This window comes from Triturus cristatus, chromosome 1_1 (genome assembly GCF_964204655.1).
Source record: "Triturus cristatus chromosome 1_1, aTriCri1.1, whole genome shotgun sequence".
NCBI lineage: Eukaryota > Metazoa > Chordata > Amphibia > Caudata > Salamandridae > Triturus > Triturus cristatus.
Window position 1 is genome coordinate 21512971 of NC_140579.1, and position 20306 is coordinate 21533276.

Genomic DNA, 20306 nt, shown 5'->3' on the forward strand with positions numbered 1-20306 from the left:
GTTTCCCGCAGGAACTTTATTCGCCAAATTTACCTTTACATTTTTATTATTGCCTGAAAACTTATGAACACACTAGAGCATGTTCTTTGCAGCAGGCACCTTAATCCTCTGCGGTACTTTAACATGAGTGGAAACAGCCACTAGATACACCTGCCATCACTCAATAGCAGGACCATTAATCGCCAAAACTACCATTACATTTTTATTGTCGCCTGAAAACTTCTTGATACACAAGGACATGTTCTTTGCAGCAGGTATCTTAATCCTCTGTTATCCTTTAGCATCAGTGGAAACAGCAACTAGATAAAACTCCCATCGCTCTCCAGCAGGAACATTAATTGCCAAACTTACCTTGACATTTTTATTGTTGCCTAAAAACCTCTGAACACACAAGGACATGTTCTTTGCAGCAGGCATCTTAATCCTCTGCGCTACTTTAGCATAAGTGGAATCAGCCACTAGATAAACTTCCGATCTCTCTCCCACAGAAACATTAATTGCCGAGGTTACCTTTACATTTTTATTGGCGCCTGAAAACCTCTTGATGCACAAGGACATGTTCTTTGCAGCAGGCATCTTAATCCTCTGTGATCCTTTAGCATCAGTGGAAATAGCCACGAGATTAAACTTCCTTTTCCGTCCTGCAGGAACCTTAATCGCCAAAGATACCTTTACATTTTTATTGTTGCCTGAAAACCTCTGAACACACAAGAGCATGTTCTTTGCAGCAGGTATCTTCATCCTCTGCGCTACTTCCGCATGAGTGGAAACAGCCACTAGATAAAACTTCCATCTCTTTCCCCCAGGAACTTTAAACGCCAAAGTTACTTATACATTTTTATTGTTGCTTGAAAACCTCTGAACACACAAGGACATGTTCTTTGCAGCAGGCATCTTAATCCTCTGTGCTGCTTCAGCATGAGTGGAAACAGCCACTAGATAAAACTTCCATCTCTTTCGCGCAGGAACTTTAATCGCCAAAGTTACCTTTACATTTTTATTGTTGCCTGAAAACTTCTGAACATACAAGAGCATGTTCTTTGCAGCAGGTATCTTAATCCTCTGCGCTACTTCAGCATGAGTGGAAACAGGCTCTAGATAAAACTCCCATCTCTCTCCGGCAGGAACTTTAATTGCCAAAGTTACCTTTACATTTTTATTGTTGCCTGAAAGTCTCTGAACAGACAAGGACATGTTCTTTGCAGCAGACATGCATCCTGATCCTCTGCTCTACTTCAGCATCACTGGAAACAGCCACTAAATTAAACTCCCATCTCTCTCCAGCAGGAAAATTAATCGCCAAAGTGCCCTTTACATTTTTATTGTTGCCTGAAAACCTCTGAACACACAAGGTAATGGTCTTTGCAACAGGCATCGTAATCCTCTGTGAAACTTTAGCTTCAGTGGAAACAGCTACTGAATAAAACTCCTTTCTGTCTCCTGCAGGAACATTAATCGCCAAAGTTACCTTTACATTTTTATTGTTGCCTAAAACTTACAGACACACAAGGACATGTTCTTTGCAGCAGGCACCGTAATCCTCTGCGCTACGTTAACATGAGTGGAAACAGCCACTAGATAAAACTCCCATCTCTCTCCAGCAGGAACATTAATCGCCAAAGATATCTTTACATTTTTATTGTCGCCTGAAAACCTCTGAAAACACAAAGAAATTTTCTTTGCAGCAGGCATCCTAATCCTCTGTGCTACTTTAACATGAGTGGAATCAGCCACTAGATAAACTTCCGATCTCTCTCCCACAGAAACATTAATTGCCGAGGTTACCTTTACATTTTTATTGTTGCCTAAAAACCTCTGAACACACAAGGACATGTTCCTTGCAGTAGGCATCTGAATTCTCTGTGATCCTTTAGCATTAGTGGAAACAGCCACTAGATAAAACTTCCATTTCCTTCCTGCAGGAACCTTAATTTCCAAAGTTACCTTTACATTTTTATTGTTGCCTGAAAACCTCTGAACAGACAAGGGCATGTTCTTTGCAGCAGACATGCATCTTAATCCTCTGCGCTACTTTAGCATCACTGGAAACAGACACTAAATTAAACTCCCATCTCTCTCCAGCAGCAACATTAATTGCCAAAGTTCCCTTTACATTTTTATTGTCACCTGAAAACGTATGAACACACAGGAGCATGTTCTTTGCGGCAGGTGTCTTAAGCCTCTGCGCTACTTCAGCATGAGTGGAAACAGCCACTAGATAAAACTTCCATCTCTTTCCCGCACGAACTTTATTCGCCAAAGTTACCTTTACATTTTAATTGTTGCCTGAAAACCTCTGAACACACAAGGACATGTTCTTTGCAGCAGGCATTTAAATCCCCTGCGCTACTTCAGCATGAGTGGAAACAGGCTCTAGATAAAACTCCCATCTCTCTCCAACAGCACCATTAATTGCCAAAGTTCCCTTTACATTTTTATTGTCACCTGAAAACGTATGAACACACAGGAGCATGTTCTTTGCAGCAGGTGTCTTAATCCTCTGCGCTCTTTCAGCATGAGTGGAAACAGCCACTAGATAAAACTTCAAACACTTTCCCGCACAAACTTTATTCGCCAAAGTTACCTTTACATTTTTACTGTTGCCTGAAAACCTCTGAACACATAAAGACATGTTCTTTGCAGCAGGCATCTTAATCCTCTGTGTTACTTTAGCATGAGTGGAACAGCCACTAGATAAAACTTCTGATCTCTCTCCCACAGAAACATTAATTGCCGAGGTTACCTTTACATTTTTATTGTTGCCTGAAAACCTCTGAGCACACAAGAGCATGTTCTTTGCAGTAGGTATCTTAATCCTCCGTGATCCTTTGGCATCAGTGGAAACAGCCACGAGATAAAACTTCAATTTTTCCGTCCTGCAGGAACCTTAATCGCCAATGTTATCTTTACATTTTTACTATTGCCTGAAAACCTCTGAACACACAAGAGCATGTTGTTTGCAGCAGGCATTTTAATCCTCTGCGCTACTTTAACGTGAGTGGAAACAGCCACTAGACAAAACTCCCATCTCTCTCCAGCAGGAACATTAATCGCCAAAGTTACCTTGACATTTTTATTGTCGCCTGAAAACGTATGAACACTCAAGGACATGTGCTTTGCAGCAAGCATATTAATCCTCTAAACTACTTCAGCATGAGTGGAAGCAGCCACTAGATAAAACTTCCATCTCTTTCCCGCAGGAACTTTATTCGCCAAATTTACCTTTACATTTTTATTATTGCCTGAAAACTTATGAACACACAAGAGCATGTTCTTTGCAGCAGGCACCTTTATCCTCTGCGGTACTTTAACATGAGCGGAAACAGCCACTAGATACACCTGCCATCACTCAAGAGCAGGACCATTAATCGCCAAAACTACCATTACATTTTTACTGTCGCCTGAAAACTTCTTGATACACAAGGACATGTTCTTTGCAGCAGGCATCTTAATCCTCTGTGATCCTTTAGCATCAGTGGAAACAGCCACTAGATAAAACTCCCATCGCTCTCCAGTAGGAACATTAATTGCCAAACTTACCTTGACATTTTTATTGTTGCCTGAAAACCTCTGAACACACAAGGACATGTTCTTTGCAGCAGGCATCTTAATCCTCTGCACTACTTTAGCATAAGTGGAATCAGCCACTAGATAAACTTCCGATCTCTCTCCCACAGAAACATTAATTGCCGAGGTTACCTTTACATTTTTATTGGCGCCTGAAAACCTCTTGATGCACAAGGACATGTTCTTTGCAGCAGGCATCTTAATCCTCTGTGATCCTTTAGCATCAGTGGAAATAGCTACGAGATAAAACTTCCTTTTCCGTCCTGCAGGAACCTTATTAGCTAAAGATACCTTTACATTTTTATTGTTGCCTGAAAACCTCTGAACACACAAGAGCATGTTCTTTGCAGCAGGTATCTTAATCCTCTGTGCTACTTCCACATGAGTGGAAACAGCCACTAGATAAAACTTCCATCTCTTTCCCCCAGGAACTTTAATTGCCAAAGTTACTTATACATTTTTATTGTTGCTTGAAAACCTCTGAACACACAAGGACATGTTCTTTGCAGCAGGCACCTTAATCCTCTGCGCTACTTCAGCATGAGTGGAAACAGGCTCTAGATAAAACTCCCATCTCTTTCGCGCAGGAACTTTAATCGCCAAAGTTACCTTTACATTTTTATTGTTGCCTGAAAACTTCTGAACACACAAGAGCATGTTCTTTGCAGCAGGTATCTTAATCCTCTGCGCTACTTCCGCATGAGTGGAAACAGCCACTTGATAAAACTTCCATCTCTTTCCCCCAGGAACTTTAATCGCCAAAGTTACTTATACATTTTTATTGTTGCTTGAAAACCTCTGAACATACAAGGACATGTTCTTTGCAGCAGGCATCTTAATCCTCTGTGCTGCTTCAGCATGAGTGGAAACAGCCACTAGATAAAACTTCCATCTCTTTCGCGCAGGAACTTTAATCGCCAAAGTTACCTTTACATTTTTATTGTTGCCTGAAAACTTCTGAACTTACAAGAGCATGTTCTTTGCAGCAGGTATCTTAATCCTCTGCGCTACTTTAGCATGAGTGGAAACAGGCTCTAGATAAAACTCCCATCTCTCTCCCTCCGACAAGAACTTTAATTGCCAAAGTTACCTTTACATTTTTATTGTTGCCTGAAAGTCTCTGAACAGACAAGGACATGTTCTTTGCAGCAGACATGCATCCTAATCCTCTGCTCTACTTCAGCATCACTGGAAACAGCCACTAAATTAAACTCCCATCTCTCTCCAGCAGGAAAATTAATCGCCAAAGTGCCCTTTACATTTTTATTGTTGCCTGAAAACCTCTGAACACACAAGGAAATGGTCTTTGCAACAGGCATCGTAATCCTCTGTGAAACTTTAGCTTCAGTGGAAACAGCCACTGAATAAAACTCCTTTCTGTCTCCTGCAGGAACATTAATCGCCAAAGTTACCTTTACATTTTTATTGTTGCCTAAAACTTACAGACACACAAGGACATGTTCTTTGCAGCAGGCACCGTAATCCTCTGCGCTACTTTAACATGAGTGGAAACAGCCACTAGATAAAACTCCCATCTCTCTCCAGCAGGAACATTAATCGCCAAATATATCTTTACATTTTTATTGTCGCCTGAAAACCTCTGAACACACAAAGAAATTTTCTTTGCAGCAGGCATCTTAATCCTCTGCGCTACTTTAACATGAGTGGAAACAGCCAATAGATAAAACTCCCATCTGTCTCCTGCAGCAACATTAATTTACAAAGTTACCTTTACATTTTTATTTTTGCCTGAAAACCTAGAGACACACAAGGACATGTTCTTTGCAGCAGGCATCTTAATCCTCTGTGATCCTTTAGCATCAATGGAAACAGCCACGAGATAAAACTTTCATTTCCGTCCTGCAGGAACCTTAATCGCCATTGTTACCTTTACATTTTTACTGTTGCCTGAAAACCTCTGAACACACAAGAGCATGTTCTTCGCAGCAGGCATCTTAATCCTCTGCGCTACTTCAGCATGAGTGGAAACAGGCTCTAGATAAAACTCCCAGCTCTCTCCAACAGGAACTTTATTCGCCAAAGTTACCTTTACATTTTTATTGTTGCCTGAAAAACTCTGAACACACAAATTCATTTTCTATGCAGCAGGCATCTTAATCCTCTGTGCTACTTCCGCTTGAGTGGAAACAGCCGCTAGATAAAACTGCCATCTCTCTCCAGCAGGTACATTAATCGCAAACATTACCTTTACATTTTTGTTGTTGCCTAAAAACTTGCAGACACACAAGGTTCTTTGCAGCAGGCACCTTAATCCTCTGCGCTACTGTAACGTGAGTGGAAACAGCCACTAGATAAAACTCCCATCTTTCTCCAGCAGGAACATTAATCGCAAACGTTACCTTTACATTTTTATTGTTGCCTGAAAACCTCTGAACACAGAAGGACATGTTCTTTGCAGCAGGCATCTTAATCCTCTGTGCTACTTCAGCATGAGTGGAAACAGCCACTAGATAAAACTCCCATCTTTCTCCAGCAGGAACATTAATCGCAAACGTTACCTTTACATTTTTATTGTTGCCTGAAAACCTCTCTATACACAAGGACATGTTCTTTGCAGCAGGCATCTTAATCCTCTGGGATCCTTTAGCATCAATGGAAACAGCCACTAGATAAAACCTCCATTTCCGTCCTGCAGGAACCTTAATCGCCAAAGTTACCTTTACTTTTTATTGTTGCCTGAAAACCTCTGAACACACAAGAGCATGTTCTTTGCAGCAGGTATCTTAATCCTCTGCGCTACTTCAGCATGAGTGGAAACAGCCACTAGATAAAACTTCCATCTCTTTCCCCCAGGAACTTTAATCACCAAAGTTACTTATACATTTTTATTGTTGCCTGAAAACCTCTGAACACACAAGGACATGTTCTTTGCAGCAGGCATCTTAATCCTCTGTGCTACTTCAGCATGAGTGGAAACAGCCACTAGATAAAACTCCCATCTTTCTCCAGCAGGAACATTAATCGCAAACGTTACCTTTACATTTTTATTGTTGCCTGAAAACCTCTCTATACACAAGGACATGTTCTTTGCAGCAGGCATCTTAATCCTCTGGGATCCTTTAGCATCAATGGAAACAGCCACGAGATAAATCTTCCTTTTCCGTCCTGCAGGCACCCTAATCGCTAAAGATACCTTTACATTTTTATTGTTGCCTGTTAACCTCTGAACACACAAGAGCGTGTTCTTTGCAGCAGGTATCTTAATCCTCTGCGCTACTTCAGCATGAGTGGAAACAGCCACTAGATAAAACTTCCATCTCTTTCCCCCAGGAACTTTAATCACCAAAGTTACTTATACATTTTTATTGTTGCCTGAAAACCTCTGAACACACAAGGACATGTTCTTTGCAGCAGGCATCTTAATCCTCTGTGCTACTTCAGCATGAGTGGAAACAGCCACTAGATAAAACTTCCATCTCTTTCGCGCAGGAACTTTAATCGCCAAAGTTACCTTTACATTTTTATTGTTGCCTGAAAACCTCTGAACACACAAGGGCATGTTCTTTGCAGCAGGTAGAAACAGGCTCTAGATAAAACTTCCATCTCTCTCCAACAGCAACTTTAATCGCCAAAGTTACCTTTACATTTTTATTATCGCCTGAAAACTTATGAACACTCAAGGACATGTTCTTTGCAGCAAGCATCTTAATCCTCTGCACTACTTCAGCATGAGTGGAAACAGCCGCTAGATAAAACTTCCATCTCTTTCCCGCAGGAACTTTATTCGCCAAAGTTACCTTTACATTTTTACTGTTGCCTGAAAACCTCTGAACACACAAGAGCATGTTCTTTGCAGCAGGCATCTTAATCCTCTGCGCTACTTTAGCATCACTGGAAACAGGCATTAAATTAATCTCCCATCTCTCGCCAGCAGGAACATTAATCGCCAAAGTTCTCCTTCCATTTTTATTGTCGCCTTAAAACTTATGAACACACAAGAGCATGTTCTTTGCAGCAGGCACCTTATTCCTCTGCACTACTTTAACATGAGTGAAAACAGCCACTAGATAAAACTTCCATCTCTCTCCAGCAGGAACATTAATCGCCGTAACTACCTTTACATTTTTACTTTTGCCTGAAAACCTCTGAACACACAAGGACATGTTCTTTGCAGCTGGCATCTTAATCCTCTGCGCTACTTTAGCATGAGTGGAAACAGCCACTAGATAAAACTTCCATCTCTATCCCACTAAAACATTAATTGCCGAGGTTACCTTTACATTTTTATTGTTGCCTAAAAACCTCTGAACACACAAGGACATAAACCCGCACTGATGCCAGTGTGGCATTTAATATACAAAGCACTACCGAGGGCATCTTAGAGATGCCTCCTGAAACCTAACCTACAATCCACATCTCGTCTGAGGGGCTGCCTAGGCTGCCACACAGCAGGTTTGTTGCTGGACCCCTGGGTGGAGAGCCCCTGCTCTCCTGGGCCTGCAAAAATGCACATCCTGGGCGAGGTGCTAGGTCTCCTCCCCCAGGATGGGCAGGGTAAGCTTCAAAGGCATGCCGCCTTTGTGAGCTTCTCCAGGCCATTTGCTGTACCCAGAAACTGGCCCCCACCGGTTCTGACCCCCACTCTTGCGGGAAGACTGGCCAGAAACCTCAAGTAAGAACAGGGTATGTGCCAGCCTCTGCCAACCCCACCCCTCAGGTGGGGGAGGCGAGGTGAAGCACATCTCCACTCTCACCATCTTGTAGATGGGAAGCCCTGCCCAAACAGGACTAGGCTACTGCCCCCCTCCCACAGAAGAGTGGCAGGATAGGGGGTGTACCCACCCCAGGGCATAGACCCATTGGTCCCTGCCCTTTACCTACCTGTAAATCCCCTAAATCTAGTATTTAGGGGCACCCTGATCCTTCCCTCTCCAGATTCCGAAAAAGCAAAGAAGAAAGAAGACCTGCCGTGCAGCTGCTAAGAAGAGGAAGACACCAACTGCTTTGGCCCCAGCCCTACCGGCCTGTCGACCCTCGAACCTGCTCCTGCTAAATCCCGGCACCTCCTGTGGCCACAACCTCACAAACCCCGGAGGACCTGGCTACCTTGTGACTCTGAGCATCTGGGACTCCCATGAGCAGTGGCTCTGCTCAAAGCAAGTAACTGACCCCTGGCATCTGCCCGGAACTGCGAACCCTGCACACTCTGCACCCGCCAAGCCTGGCCTGTGCCGGAGTGGACAAAGACCCCGAGGACGTCCCCCCGGCGACTGTGACCCCAAATCCGTCACCCAAGGACCCATCTCGGCGCTCCTGATGACGCCTGGAGCCGCCGAACCAGGGACCCCCCACCGCGATCACAGGGGGTAAGATCTCCGGACATCAAAAGGCACCCCTGCACCCGGCACCCTGCGGCCCCCTGTGCCAGACTACTGGGTACCTACCTATCCTTCAACTACCCAACTTTCCTCTCGAAGTGGTGGTGGCACCCGAAGAATCTTCGTCCCCGAACTTGCAGCCTTTGTTCGTCCTTGAGCTTTCCCATTGAAATCCATTGAGCGCCCGAAGGCTCAAAACCACCCTGCACCCAGCCGCCCGAGTGGCCCTGGCAGTGCAACTTCTACTCCTACCTACTTCCCCATTTGCCCTGAGCAAGTGACCAGGATCCCAGCTCCCACAGCCGCGTGGCCTGCTAGTCAGCAGCCACCAACCAAGGCCCCCCTGCCTCCATAGGATAACATTGGGCTTAACTCACTCTGCACCCGGCCGCCCCAGTGCCACTGAGGGTGTAACAACTGTACCAACCTGACCCTGGGAGACCCCTGAGTCTGTGCCCAGAACCTTAACTCTGCCAGTCGAGTACTTAAAGCCGATAACTCTTTTTTCTTCCATAGGGTAACGTTGACTGGTTTCTTCTGAAATTTCTTCTAAGTGTGGAGTTTCTAAAACTTAAAATATTCACCTAAAATCAACCAAGTGACGAAAACGGAAATACTCACATGCTATTTGGAGAGATGGCAGTGCTGGATCTTGGTGCCCAGCACTGACCCTGAAAAGTACTCACAACTGTACTTACCACTAACCCAATTTTCTTCCATAGGAAATCATTGACTGTTTTTTTGTGAAATTTCTTCCGTGTCGATTTTTGCAAACTACAAATATTCTTTAAAAATAGTACCAACTGTGAAAACGTAATTACTTACCTGTTTTAGATAGAGGTCCCAGTACTGAGCCTAGGAGCCCAGCCCTGGATTACAAAAGTAACAAGAGCATACTTTACCCGTAACTTGAATTTTCTTCCATAGGGAACCATTGACTATTTTTCTATGAAGTTTCTTCTAAGTGTCGATTTTACAAACTTATAAATATTCCTTAAAAGGTGCCTGTATAACTTAAAACGCAGTTTCTCAACTGCTTACAGGTGGTACTCTAGTGCTGGATCCAGGATCCCACACTGACTTAGAAACCATAACCTCACTTACCTGCTAAGTGAATTTCCTTCCATAGGATAACATTGGTAATTTGATCAGAAAAAGTTTCTGTCATCTTTTAAAATAGCAAAATATTGTTTAAAAATCACAACAGTAACTTAACCGAATTTACTCACTTGTTTCCAAGAACTGTCCCAAGACTGAATCTAGGATCCAGTCCTGGAGTTAGAAAAGTAATCCTGAAAGTAATTAATTGCATATAACTTAAAGTTCCCATTGAGCTCAATGTATTATTGTGGTTGAAATTGTGTTGCCTATTGCAACAACCTGTAACTATTACGTACAAAAGTCAATTGCATTTTGCAAAAGTATTTAACTAAAGCATCTCATTCTGAGAAAGTATGTTTTGATACCTATTGTTGGTTCTAAAATAAAACAGCCATATATTTTTTATATAAACCATTGGCCTAGAGTTCAGTTATTGAGTGTGTGAGACCATTTGCTGACTGAGTGTGTACAACAGATGCTTTACACTGTCTTCTGATACTGCCTTACTGCTCGACCAAGCTACCACTTTAGAGAGTAAGGTTATATCTAACTTTAGCCTCTGCCAAACCTCTGGGGACTGTGGACTCTTTGCACACTGTACCTATTGGGGAACAGTATATACAGAGCCACTTTCTCACAACACCTTCCTACACATAAACAATCCTACCCTGCACGCAGACACCCTTGCACTATGCTGTAAGGGTGCCTGCGTTGGCGCTAAGTGGCTAAACTTAGCGCCATCGCAGGGGGAAACACAAGGCGGCGCCACACTCTTTCAAATATGGTGCAGCCTTGAGTTTCAGAAGTGGCGGAGCGCGGCGTTAATCCAAGGAGGCCACTTCCTTGTACATATCTCCCTTTGTTTTTCTCTTGCTAAAAACATCTCAAAGCAGATACCCAGGTACTAAGCAAATATATATCTTCTCATTCCTTTGTTTTATCTCCAAACGTCTTCCCGCAGCACAGAAGCTGCCTGTTGGCTGTTTCAGAAGATCTTCCATCTATCTGGGATCAGGGTACCAGCGCTGCTTTGATTCTAGAGCACTTGAGTGCAGCCTTTGATGCGGATTCAGATCCTTGGCTGGGTCAACGCCTGCGCATACTGGGCTTCAGAGACCTTGTGCTTCCTCGGTGCAAGTCATTTCTAGATGATCCTGAGCCGGCAGTATCTTTGTTCCTCTCTCAGCTTTCAAGCCTTCCAGATGTAGGGTTCTGCAAGCCTTTTCCTTAAGCCCCGCACTCCTCTACCTCCCACCTTTGATCTCCTTATCCAGATGCTTTGGACTTTCAATGAAGGAGTCTAATGATGGCCCTCAACTCAATGTCTCGGCTACTGTACAGTGCGCCAGATGTTGCTAAGTTCGGTTTCTGCCTGGTGGCCTCCTGAGCTGGGGGTCCTTTACCGTACCAGCTTTGATGGTCTGAAATCTGAGGTACCCTCTATCACCTCCCTATCGCTCTCGACTACGCCCTGAGGTGCTGTATTAATGTACACTTCTGACGACGAATCAGAATCAAGATTCTGGTCTGAACCTGGATCGTTGAATGAAAAGGAAGGCCGCTGCAAAGGCTTTGCTATTGGGAGCTCACGCGCAATGCTGCTAAAAGAGTAGCCCCCAAGCTGCACATGCGGCACATTGGAGGGTCACATTCGGATTGATGGTTGGTGTCTTACTTAGAAATGGAAGGAACTTTGATGTTAATTAAACTTGGGGATCGCAGAATACTTGGTTATGGCTTCTTCTTTCATAGGATGTGTTTGGGAAACAGGCGGCGGTTTGCCTTTTCCTCAATGTTTAAAGCCTGTGATGAGGAAAAGGGAGGAGGTGGTAACATGCGGTGTATTTACCGCTAATCATAATTCCACAATTCCACATTTTCCTCACCTCCCTTCTTGCCTTTCATCCATTCTGTTGTACAGCTGGGATCATTGCACCGTTAAACATTAAAATCCAGAGGGGGTTTATAATGACCAACAAACATGAAAAAAATCTCCAAGGAAATGAATTCCATTCAATTGTACTTTATACATATTCATTGTGATCTGCTAAAGCCCTCACTGGATCTTGCTATTCGGCTGCTGTACCCTAGTGTCATCCTATTGGAATATTCAAAGGATGCTGTTTGAGGGAAGGGCCTGCCCAATTTGCTTAGAATGTAGAGTAAATGAAGGAAGCTTATCCACAGGTTTGGGCTAGAGGACACAAGTTGTTGCCTACCTCCCAGGTACAGACTCAACGTGTTTGGACTATGATGAGGAAGAAGCTTACTGATCAGGTGTCAGCACTTTACTTCCACCGCAGGGATTATTTGCTGACACACCTCCCACTTTATAGGAAACAGAACAGTAGATGAAATACTTCAAGTATTCTTCAAGACCACATCTGCCCGAAAATAATGCACCATAATATTATGAAATTATTTTTCTAAATTTCACTGTCATGATCGCCATCACAGCCCAATTTGGCGACAGCACTTTCATGGCCCCCTCCAAATGATGTGAATGCCAATAAAGTTTGTCACTATGAGAGAAATCTGTCTTTGTGTTTTGTGGGGTTTGCTGATGGTGGTAGAAATAGGATTGGAGTCAATTGCTGCAGGTATGAAACATCCATGTTGAGCACCAAGAGGCACAAAGTGGATGGGTGAAGCTCTCCCCAAAGCAATGCTGGAAGCCCTGATCTGTGACTTGCTTATTTACCAATTGTCTGATCCCTTGCTAATGCGGCAATCCTACATTTATATAGGATCCTGATAATCATGAACCTGTCCAGATACACTAAGCAAAGTGCTGATCAATAACCAAACCCTGAGGCTTTATCTGCCTGAGGTCCAGTCCACTCCCTGCATCCCAGACTGGCCTCAGCTAGGGAGGCAGGGATACCTCACTATATGTCTACCAGGTCCAGTCCACTCCCTCCATTCCAGACTAGCCTTAGCTAGGGAGGCAGGGATACCTCACTATATGTTTACCAGGTCCAGTCCACTCCCTCCATCCCAGACTGGCCTTAGCTAGGGAGGCAGGGATACTTCACTATATGTCTACCAGGTCCAGCCCACTCCCTCCATCCCAGACTAGCCTTAGCTAGGGAGGCAGGGATACCTCACGATATGTCTACCAGGTCCAGTCCACTCCCTCAATCCCAGACTAGCCTTAGCTAGGGAGGCAGGGATACCTCACTATATGTCTACCAGGTCCAGTCCACTCCCTCCATCCCAGACTAGCCTTAGCTAGGGAGGCAGGGATACCTCACTGTATGTCTACCAGGTCCACTCCACTCCCTGCATCCCAGACTAGCCTCAGCTAGGGAGGCAGGGATACCTCACTATATGTCTACCAGGTCCAGTCCACTCCCTCCATTCCAGACTAGCCTTAGCTAGGGAGGCAGGGATACTTCACTATATGTCTACCAGGTCCAGCCCACTCCCTCCATCCCAGACTAGCCTTAGCTAGGGAGGCAGGGATACCTCACGATATGTCTACCAGGTCCAGTCCACTCCCTCCATCCCAGACTAGCCTTAGCTAGGGAGGCAGGGATACCTCACTATATGTCTACCAGGTCCAGTCCACTCCCTCCATCCCAGACTAGCCTTAGCTAGGGAGGCAGGGATACCTCACTATATGTCTACCAGGTCCAGTCCACTCCCTCCGTCCCAGACTAGCCTCAGCTAGGGAGGCAGGGATACCTCACTATATGTCTACCAGGTCCACTCCACACCCTGCATCCCAGACTAGCCTTAGCTAGGGAGGCAGGGATACCTCACTGTATGTCTACCAGGTCCAGTCCACTCCCTCCATCCCAGACTGGCCTTCAACTGCAAACCTACTTTACTGCCGTGCATGAGGGAGGCGTTCAGTGTCTCAGGAAGACTGCTGCACTGATGGGCGTTGTATCCCTCCTACAAGCATTATGACACCATTCTGTACCTCGGACCCTCCATGGCTGCCACTGTCGCCTCTCCGACGAACAGTCATCCCACTGGCACTGACAAGAACTCTATTTTCTCAGTCATAAGATTACCCCATAACCACCGCTGACCCTTCACACCCAACCCAGGATGGCCCACAATTGCCATAGAAAGAGGCGTTGCTTCAGCAGGGCTACATCTGAATGGAATAAAGCCGGGACAGTGGGCATCTTGTTCTATCATCATTTTCAGAGCATTTAATGAAAATCTTTACTCTAGAATCAATTTAGTAACTCTTCGTTTGACAAATAATCGTAATATAAAAATGTATTTCAATTTATAGGTGTATTTATTTAAATATTGTCATACAAATTAGATTAAAATACATCAGTAATTTAAGACAAGACGTAGCAAAAAGCGGCAGAAGGATGCGAGGTAAAAAAAATCATAGGGAGTGAGGCGGGCAGGGGTAAAGAGGCTGAAAAGTTTTTTGTTTTTTTAAAAGTGTGAAGGAGCCTGCAGTGGAGGGACACTGACATCGAACATAGTACTTGGTCCATGCTCCGCAGCAGGATGAAGACTCAAAGCCCAGTAGGAAGATGAAGACAAGGAGGAGGCCCTAACCAATAGGAAGCAAGGAAACGTGAGTGACATGGGAACTGGCCACTGGTAACTAATTTTAAATACATGAGATTTCACAAGCACTCCGCAAGCGATGTGCGGAAGAAACCTAATAAGCACAGCGCAATCGCTGTGCAAGTGAAACCTAAAAATCAGAATAAATGAATAAAGGACTTCGAACTTGAAAGCAACACTCTGGAAAGGGTACACATCTCCACTCACCTGATGATCACAATTGTAGCTGTCCACAACTCAAGCTCACATATCCAATCCAGAGCCATGAAGCGTATGTTGCAGCCAAATGCTCAATTGATATTGGTAGAAAATAAGGTGTCCAAATGCCTGCCTACTTTGAAACTGTATTTCAGGTCATATGGACTCCGTTGCATCACGGGGGGGTGCAAGCTTCTCTGCTGAGTCGGCGAGAGAGCAGAGTAGTTCAATGTTCATGAACCAGACCAAACAAGACATCACCAATCTTCCAAACTGGCACCGGAGTGCAGCAAACGAACACAGATGTGAAGGAATGAACTGTACCACCATGCCCATGGCCATTCCACACCGTGGTCCATAATTGGGTCTGAGGTTAGGCACAAGTGATAGGCTGAACGTCATAGCTTAATTTACATATTGGGAGGCTCGAGCTATTATCAGTTCTGATGGTGAAACCCGGCAATTTTAGAATTGATAGAGTGAGTTTGTCACATAGTATGTGGTACATTGATGCTGAATTGTAAAGATAATTATATAATCCACCCTCAGTTGCTAAGTACCTGAATTCCGGACACAAATAAAGATACAGGGGTTGATATTGGGCACAGTGGAGGAAGCTTATCACAGAGTGCGTCTGTCTTGGGGTTCGGGCAGGTAAGCACGAGCAAATACAAGCACTGGCAGGTCAACATGTTGCGGTTTAGGGCGCTGATGGCTTGAAAATTAAATGGAAAGCAATGCAGAAGACACAGATGAGAAAAGCAAAAACTGGTCCATGGGGGAGGGAGGAGGAGCTGATGTTGCAACCTTACGAACACAACAGCCATTATGTCAATAAAAAACACACAACACAGTCCGTGGAACGTTTGAAGAGCTACCTCTGTGGGTGGTACAACCAGTGCTGAAGGACCAGGGAGTAGCATTTGAGTTACATGCCCTGGGTATATGTCTTACTGCTGGATAAGGACTTACAGCTAACTCAAATCAGCCAATCTTGTATATACCAATCACCAACATTTATATGACAAGCACAACGCTTTGGCACTGAATGGCAGCGTCCAATCACTCAAAGTCCTAAGGCTAGCGCGTAGATCAGCAAGAAACCAGGAGGGACAATATCAAAAACTCCAGGGAAAGTGCCCTATCAAGGACCATTTCCAACAGAGCACTTGGGCAATAGGCTACTGATAAAACACAGGAAGAACAACAAGCATTGGCATGCGACAACCAATGGGAATGGAGGAAAAGTAAATGGCAAGCACACAAGCAAATGAAAAGTGAGGGTGAGATGTATGCCCCTTTTAAGGTTTATTTAAAATACAATGGATTTTACAAGCACAGCGCAAGCGATGTGCAGGCGAAACATAACAAATCACCGATGTAGTTAAAATCATTTCTAGGGATCTAGAATTTTGGAGTGCAGCAGGCGGTGGTTCTTGACATGCTGTTGCATCCGTTTTAAGAAACACGTTGAGAAAAGCACATCTTTTCTTCAACTGGCGTTTTATCATAGTTTCACAGGATTTAAGAGATGGGTGCTGTCATGTACGTAGGGAATGTAACCAGCGCTAACCAAGGCAAATCAACCTTTGTTCCTCAGATGCTCTACCAAATTTGTGATGGGTGAAATGCCTACGTCAGGGACTGGATTAGCAAGAGGACTGCCAGACGCAGCTTGGCAGATAAGGACTAGAGACGCACTCAAGAGCGGCTGCAATGACCCCTCGTCGATGGAACACAGCAAGTGTTAAAGAGACTGCCCTTCAAAAGCCAGCCCCGACAAGAAGAGTGCACAGCATTAATATTACATCAGGAGGGCCCATACCTGTTTTGTAAGACTTGTGGCTCCATGGTCCGAAGTCACCCGTCACGCACGCACGCACGCACACCCTACCTGCAGAGATCACATCAACTACATTAGATTTAATAACATAAAATAGTGTATTTTCCACCGAATACTTAAACTTGCATTTCTTTTTTTAATTTAAGGCGTGTGCATTATTGTATATGCTGTTAACTGAAGGTAAAACACCAACAAAATAGCACCAGAATATTTTGTTCTTTTTGGCTCCACCCTGACCCTTAATGACCCTGCCACCATCTCACTGAAGACCACAGTCCTCCAGGGCTGGCTTCATGGCAGTGCGACCGGTGCGACCGCACAAGGCGCTGACCTGTGGAGGGGACGCTGATTGGGGGAGGCGGGAGGGGGGGGGAGGACGCAGTAACTTTTTAGTTCCTGAGAAAATAGCATTTAAAAGCATATAAATATCTATACGCGCGCACCGTGCGCGAGCAAAATTCTGATTGGTTGTTAGATGTCGGTAAACATTCGAATCGGTCGAAATCAGGAAGTGTCGGCCGCCATTTTGTCTCTCGCACTGAAAAGGAAAGGGGGAAAAAAGGTGGAAAACGTGAAAAGGGGGCAGGGAAGAGAGTTCCTGACCCCCTAGCCTTTGTCAGGGGGTCACAGAAGGACCCCCAAGGGGAAAAAAAACATTTTATTTTTTTTGAAAAAAATCGCGGGGTGCGCGCACGGTAAAAAAACTTTAAAAATATATATATATATTAATAAATACATAACTTAGCATTTAAAAAAACGTACAAATTCACTGAAAAAACCATAGGTTTCACACAGGTTATAGTTAGGTGGATATTTCACTCGTAAAAAAACAATGAAATTCCCCCGTTATAGTTAGTTCAGATAACTATAACTCGCGCGACCGCCACCCTATCACAAGGATGATGTCATCAGTGATGTCATGAGTGATGCCACTGACCATGTCATGAGTGATGTAATATGTGACGTCATGAGCAGTGGATTGCGGGCGCGCGAGTTATAGTTATTGGTTTTTTACGAGTGAAATATCCACCTAACTATAACCTGTGTGAAACCTATGGTTTTTTAAGTGAATATATATATATATATATATCAATATATATATATATATATTTATCATGCCCCCTCTTCCCCCCATTTAACCCTATGTTCATGCCGTGGACACACTTTGTAATGCCCACCCAACGCAGAGACGTAGCCAGGGTGGAGCTGTCTTGTTTACCACTGACTGAGGATGGCAGTGCTCGCCCACATCATTTACATTTCGAAGCGCTGGCACGCAGCACACACTGTCTGCCTCAAACCTTGGCTTGATGCGTTGACAGGGTGGTGCTGGGTCAGGTCATGTCTAGATACGGGCAACTTCCTCTCAGAAGGTTTCCTACGCGCAGATGTGCTCAATCATGGGGTGTAGGACTTGGCCCTTTTTCCCTCAGTTGTTTTCATTTTTCATGTTGCTACAGATTCAGGGAGCCATTTTGTTTACCCCTGAAACTTCTATCTGAGGGCCTGAAGCACAAAATGGTGGCCTCCTATGACATCACCAGCATCCACTGGAACCTACCAGCACCTTCCAGAACCTTCCAGGAGATTCCAGAACTGTGTGACAGTTGGAAACCGTTTAGAATGTTGGGAGGATAAGAGGGGCAGTTGGCAGTTGGAGCTGGCAGTTGGCACCTGACTGGTGAAGAGAGAGGAGCACAGCAGTGAAGGAGGAAGGAGTGAAGCAGCAGGGGTGGAAACTTGTGCCTGGAGTGGGGTCCATAAACCCACCCTTGATACTTGTCCCAGCTGATGGATCCCAGCCTATAGCCCTGTGTGGGAAGAAGAAAGAAGAAAACCATCCTAAGGACCTGGACAGCAGGAACAGGCCTTAGAACCAAGAAGATAACAAGATTCTGACCTGAGAGTTGGTTTCCCTGGAGCCTGGCGTCGAGTAGCCGAAGACCTGGAGCCCGAGGTGGAGAAGCGGCGCTGACTGAGGTAGCAGACGTCGTACCCGGAGCCGCCTGAGGTCATAAGAGGGCGCCGGCGGAGGTCGAGTGGAATACCAAGGGTCGAGAAGGAGGAGAACCGAGGTCGAGCGAGCGGCGTCATCGGAAGGGTGAAGTCAGCCCTCCGGAGTCGTCGGAGACCGAGGTAGAGGAGCACCGGAGGTCGGGAGTGAGGATCGCACTCCGGAGTCGCCCGGAACCTGTGAGGAGGAACACCGGAGGTCGGGGGTGAGGATCGCACCCCGGAGTCGCCGGAAGTCGACAGCGAGGTCAGGCCGGCCGACGTCATCGGAGCCGAGTGCGCCATCGGACCGGAGCCGCCCGAAGTCGACATCGTGTGGAGACTGCCCGACGCCGTCGAATCGAAGGTAGAGATCGAACCGAGGCCGCCGACATCGGACCGGAACCGCCTACCGGCGTCGTCAAAGAACTGACACTGTGCCGAGGCCGCCGAGACCGAACCGGAACCGCCTCACGGCGTCGACACGACTCCAGCGGCGTCGGAGCATCAGAAAAGGGCAGTAAGTGGAGTAGAGGGCGCCTAAGGCCCTGTGGAGACCTGAGAGACTACTCTAAGGGGCTAGGGAGGAGCTGAAACCCACCTGACTGTGCCTGGGGTGAACTGGGACTATCCTAGAGAGGTTCTGTGGAGAGGGAAGCCAGGGCATTGGAATTTCCCCCCTTTTTGATCTACCTCAGTTTAGGCCTCAGCCTTTGCCTCAGCCAGGGAGTAGTACCCCTCAAGCCTTTCACACCCTACAAGCTGTGCCTGGGCCAATTCAGCCCTTCAGAAGTGAAGTGTCATCTGATTTCAGGAGTGTTATTGTATACTGCTAATTATTTATTGGGGTTACTGTATTTATTAAGTTCTCATCTATTTATTGCTGCACTGAATTTTTAGGTCCACAGGACTTGTTAGTGTACAGTATTTATTGGGACAGTATTTATTGATACAGTATTTATTACCTCAAAGTATTTAATTGTCTGTATATATTGCACTTGTATTTATGCCCTGTTATTTATAATCACCCCTATTTATTTCAGCAAACAGCAAATATTTATTTGACCTGCTCTATTTAAGAAAATGTATATATTGTGATTGTTATTTATTTTCCCAATCAGCAACTAAGAGAAGAAAGATAAAGAAAACATATTTTCATAATTTTTACGGTGTAGAGTCGTTTTTGGAGTGGATGCACGCATGGTTATTGTATGGGTATATTGTATGCTTAGCACTGCGCCTGTTTCCTGACCACTCGAGCCAAGCTACCACAGTGTGTTTGGGAAGGGTCCACCACCGCCCTGCGGAGTGGGAGTGGGCCGTTTCCAACATAAATTGGTGTTCAGTGGTGGGATAGAGCTGTGCCTACATATACTCAACAATAACTGTGAGTAGTCCATAGGCCTACACCGGGAGTTTTCTCACAGCGGCCTTCCTAATTGTGGGTTTTTGTTTTTTCCAAATTTACTCTGGTGGTGGGAGGAGGTATTATTAAAGGTATCCCCCTGCATTGTTACTACACAAAACCTGTCCTCTAACCTGAGTGGGCAAGATGGAGGTTGTACTGGACAATCGAAAAACGTACACTGTGGCCCAAGTCAGGAAGTTAACAGACCGGAGGGAGGAAAGACAGCTCGCATGGGACTTAGCAAGGCTGGAGAAAGAGATGGAGGAGAAAAGGAGGGCGCACGAGCTTTGGGTGAAGGAGATGAAGCTGCGTG